Source organism: Anomalospiza imberbis, chromosome 8, assembly GCF_031753505.1.
Source record: "Anomalospiza imberbis isolate Cuckoo-Finch-1a 21T00152 chromosome 8, ASM3175350v1, whole genome shotgun sequence".
NCBI classification, from domain to species: Eukaryota; Metazoa; Chordata; class Aves; order Passeriformes; family Viduidae; genus Anomalospiza; species Anomalospiza imberbis.
In genome coordinates this window covers 34,060,710-34,065,975 of record NC_089688.1, presented here as the reverse complement: position 1 = coordinate 34,065,975, position 5,266 = coordinate 34,060,710, and the positions used below count along the sequence as shown (strand labels likewise).

At 42.8% G+C, this 5,266-nt stretch overlaps 1 long non-coding RNA gene across 2 annotated transcripts; it reads left to right on the top strand.

Annotated features, from left to right (window-relative positions):
• The first annotated feature begins 1,395 nt into the window (after positions 1-1,395).
• Positions 1,396-3,405, top strand: LOC137478599 (uncharacterized). Of its 2 annotated transcripts, none has more exons than XR_011001695.1 (2): positions 1,396-1,805; positions 3,164-3,405. It is a non-coding gene; the product is annotated as an uncharacterized lncRNA (long non-coding RNA). The 2 variants fall into 2 exon arrangements; XR_011001696.1 differs by lacking the exon at positions 3,164-3,405 and adding an exon at positions 2,409-2,577.
• Positions 3,406-5,266: the final 1,861 nt, after the last annotated feature.

Below are 5,266 nucleotides of genomic sequence, written 5' to 3'. Positions count from 1 at the left end.
ATCTGCACAAACACTGCAGCAGGATTTGCCAAAAATGTTGGCACATTTTCGCTGGCCCCACAGCCTCGTATTAAGTTCACAGAGAGGGACCAATTTGCGGATGCAAACCACGGCCTGTGGTGGGAACAAGAAGACTGGAGAGCAAGGATGGTGTCTCCTGAAGAGCTGCTGGGGGCACTGGTGGCTTGAGTGGCCACAAAACCCTGTGAGGTCCCTGGGGAGACACCTGGGGTTTCAACTCTATCCCTGCTGAAAATACAAACTGGATTTCTGTATGCTTCCAGCTCAACCCCTCTGCTGTGGCCTCTGACTTCTTGGCCGGTTTTGCGGGAGGAATATTTTCCACTTTGCTCCCAGGCGTGGAGAGGCAAAGGGAAAGGTGAAATGGGGAAATTCGAGAGCCATCAGGGCAGCAGGAGTTGCCACGTTGGGTGGTCACCCAGCACCACCTGAGACGCCCAGCTCTGCAGGGAGAGGAACAAAGCTGTCAGCCCCTACCAGGGGGAGCTGCAAGGCTGATCTTTAATCATTTCCCAGACCAAATCTGAGACTATGTGTTAGTTTTCAGCAGACAACACACACCAAAAGGTAACATTTAGATAAGGGGATGACTGGGAAATGCAGCTGATTAAAAGAGGAGGAATTAATGAGGTTTTCTTATAAAACAGGTGATAGGGAAGATGTGTGCTAGTGTCTTTACAAACAATTCGACGGGTGTTAAGGTCTTTGAAATGGGTCTTAATGCCCCTACCAGCTTCAAGCAGCGGGTTTGCTACAGAACCCAGTTTGGCTCCTGAAACAGACAAATTGGTCTGCACAAGCCTGAGTTTCTGAACTTTGGGATAAAATGCCAGGTTCCAGGGGGATATGGGGGAGGTGGTTTGGGAAGGCTGCACCTCCCTGGTACCTCAGCAAAGGGGAAGGGAACACGGCAAGATGAGGCTGGGAGTTTGGGATGAAGGAGGCTGAAACCTCCAAAACCTCAGGGCAGAAAACCTGTGGGCCGTGTGCCCCAGTGGACTCTCTCCCTTTATTTAAATTATATTCCTCTGTCTCCTTTATGGTCACTGGCTTTTCTGTACACAGGGTTTCTAGAATTTCAGGTATTTTGCCAGATGGGGCTCTCATTATAGGATAGTTTGGTCCTTTGAGTGAATTAAGGGCTCTCCACTTACATGTGCAAAAATGTTCTGATGAGTTTCTCTGGTGTTTATTAAAGCCCATGTACAAGTTTGGAAATTCCAGAGTCAATGTATGCCATGTCTCTTCCAAACCCACAGTAACATCTCTCTCACTGATAGTAACTACAAATAAGACTGAGGAAACTGTTCAGATTTTTATCTGAGAAATTTTACCAGAGCTCTCAAGTGCTGCTCTGCGGTGTCGGCTGGAGGTCTGAGCCTGAGGCGAGATTTGGGTTCGCTCTGTGACACAGAATCCCAGAACAGTTTGGGTTGGAAGGGATCTTAGGGAACATCTCATTCCATGGGCAGGGACACCTTCTACAGACCAGGTTGCTCAGAGCTCCATTCCACCTTGGAAGAGAGGGAGGTCTGAGCTGCTCCTCGGTGTGTGTGCACACAAACTCTATATTTTCCACACTTCTCCATGTTCATTTCAACAACTACTTCAGCGAGACTTTCTCCCTTTACCTATTTCCTGTTATGAACTTGGCCAAAAATGAATTTCAAATACTTTCAGGGGATTCTGGTATTCAGAGACTCGGTGCTGAACCACTTTGTGAAAACCAGTTTGCTTTGCAATGTTATTAACACAAAGCTGAAGGCGCTGCAAAAACTATCCAGGTATGGAGGGATGTTCCCTTCAAGTTTGATTCAGCAAGAAATCCCTCTGAAAATCATCATATCAGCTGTATTAGGCAGGAGTTGAAAAAAAGCTATGATAAATATGTTTGGATAACAAACATGTGTTTATAAATGTATATATTTATCTATTTATCTATCTATATAAAAATTTCTTATTATGTTGTATATGGGGGAGCAGCTGTTTGGTTTAATATGAAATTATATTTAAGTTATTAACTTTTAATTTCATCCTGAACTGTCTCTGATGCTGCTGTTGAATGCAAAGGCTTTCAATATATTCACTGAGCTCGTAAGGAACTTAAACCTGTACAATTTGTCTGTATTAACTATTGCATTCAGAATATGACATTTACCTGGCTTTAAAGATTCTTCTTTCAACGTTTTAAAATCTATGTGCTAATCAAGCCTTTTGGTTTTCATAACTTGAAAATTGGTAGAAAGCTGTATGATTCATTTTGAGACTATTTAGTTCTTTGTTTTATTATATGAGACAGGTCAATGCTTCATTTGCTTGTATTTGAACAGGGTTTCTTTATGAACTGCCTTTTATTTTAGTCAACATTGACAATTTTATTTCTTCAGCTCCTTGAAAAACCACTTCATGTGTACTCATGTAAAGAATGCCTCCTGCAAGTGGTTGGCACAATCCTGCATTGATTAGAGAGGAAATTGAGATTAAAAGAGAAACCTGCCAGAGAATTATCTGTAAATAAAAGCACATTTAGCACTGCGCTGGTGCTTCTTGGAAAACAATCCCTGTGCTCTTTGTACTGCGCTTCTCTTTTCTAACAGCACAAACTTCTGCCTTTGTATTGCAATCAGAATTCGAATGTCTTTGCATCTTGTCATCTGGCCTCTGGAGTTGAGAGTGATATAAACGGGATATCGCTGGTAAATGTCACGGATGCTGACGAGATGTCAGCAGACCACAGCTGAGAGCTCTGGAATTCAAATCAAGAGAGGCTGATCCTTATCTCAAATGATGTGTTTGAGATTCCTCGCCCCTTCCCAAATTTGCCGGGGCTCCAGCACGTGGGGCTGAGGCTGCAAGAGGATTTTCTTCTGCTGTAAAGGCTGCAAACTCCTGGAAATTCAGTGTGGTCAGGATGAGAGGCTCTTAGTTTAAGCAAAAAGAAAACCAGGCAGGCACTTTCTAGTGAGCTTTGAATTTTATGAGTCGGTAATTCCGAGGGTTGTTCCACCTCCTGCACATTTAACCCGAGCCCAAATGCACTGATGTGCTGTCCTGGTTTAAAAGTAAGTGGGAAACCGCCTCACAGAAACAGTAAATGCTATTTTAGGATTAAACCTCTTGAATCCCTCATCTTACTGCACAGGTTACAGCAAGATGCTCTACTAATGAATCATCACTGAGCAGCTGCATTTGCATAACGAAGGGAAGATGAGGCACCACACAGCGAGGGCAGCCGCTAATTTATGAACAGGAGACCAGATTCATTTTTTTACAACATTTTTTTTTCCATTTATATTTTTATATGTCAATGTAAAAATGTTTCCATGGAGACTGTAAAGGTTTTTATTAAAAGGTCGATAATATACCTCCTACATAATAATTTAAGCAACTTGAGTGAAACCTTATGATCTTGTTTTTCAACATGTTCCAGTTGGCGTTTTTCCTCCATTGTAACCTGTGCCAGAAAAATGCAGAGAAACTGTAAAACCTGGGAATATGGCATTGTAGCAGAACATATATATAGATATAAAAATATTAATGTTTGGAGGTAAAAAATACATTAGCAGGATAAAAGTGAATTGGCTGGGTGCTGTGGTTACGTAATACCTGGTGTTAACATGTAGCATGTACTGCTTGTGCTACACCAGCATATTTTGTGATATATAATCCAGTGTTTATCTATATTCAAATTAGAATCTATATTTTTACTCTGTTCTCTGGAGACATATTATTTAAACAATCTCAGTCACAAAAAATAAACGTAAGGACTAAAGCTAAAATAACTCTGAAGGATTTTTCCCAGTCCTGATTACACTGCACTCTCTGCTGTCTTTATATCTTTAATTATTACAACTGATCTGAACACAAAGGGGACGGATTCTCAGCTGCAAGGACTTGGCTTCACTCCACAGAAATTTCCAGTGGAAGGGGGTTAACTTTCATCAGGAGTAAATCAGACCCAGGTTCATATTTCCTGCCCTATCTGGTTCTGCCCTTTGCATTCTGCTGGTGTGAGCCAAAATGTGAGCAAACCCCGACCTCTGCTCTGTCAGGATTCGCTCTCTGCTTCCTCCCTGGTGTCTCCTGTTCCCCGAGTCTGGAATGAGGAGGCACAAAAAGCCGCAGACGCCGGCTGTGCATCGGCGCTTCCTTTGGTTTCCAGGCACAACAGGGACGGGAGGGGATGGAGCTGGGGGCTGGTGGTGGCAGCCAGAGCGTGTGTGGGGTTTGTGTGCGCTGGGGCAATGTTCAGCACACAGAACACTTGTCACCACGGATCCAGAACCCGCAGGAACACAGCACCCAGTGCCACTCCAGGGGTAACGGTAACAGCACCCAGTGCCACTCCAGGGACAACACCCAGTGCCACTCCAGAGACAACAGCCAGTGCCACTCCAGGGACAACAAACACCTGGTACCACTCCAAGGATAACAAGCCCACTTCACCTTCCTGAAAGGCAACTGTGCAAGCACAGGAAACTTCCCAGCATTTGCATAACCTTAATCTTGTGGTGAACATTTGCAGATTCTCCACTCTTGCTTTCAGCAGCCAAGTCGCTAACGCAAGGCCTTTTAACTGTGTGCTTTTTGATTAACCAGTGGTATCTGGGAATAATAATTGGTCATGGCCATCCATCCTACGGGGTTGATTAACTGGGAATAAGCTGCACATTTTTTTCTTTCCTTTTTCTTTTTTTTTCCTTTCTTTTTTTTTTTTAACTGTAAAGCTTTTCTGTGGTAATTCCACCATTCATCAGGATGGAGAAATTGGCTCCAAACCAAGTACATCTGCCAAAGCCATTATTTCCATCATCACACTCTGCATCAGTCTGCAGTGCAGCCTTGTAGGAAGACAATGTTCTGTCCCCTTGTGGTTCTTAAGTTATGGGTAAGGAGCTTACATATATTAAAAGGAGGGTCTTCACTTAGTCTCTTAATCTTTATGAGCACTAATAATAGTCAACTTCGTTTCCAAAATTTAGAAACACTTGCTTTCAACATGGAAGGGTTGCACATGCTGGGAGATAAGTCTCAGTGCAATAAGATTAGGAGCTCCATGGTTTTGTCAAATATCTCCACATTTGAGACTTTAAAAAAGGGGTCTCTGTAGCTTTAACACATAGGCTCTTCCTCCTATACTTACATTCTGTATCTTTAAGAGGATAATTGCTGAATTGAAATTTGAGAGTGTTATCTTAATAACCAATTACTCAAATAACTTTGAAATTGGCTTAAATTGGCTCGT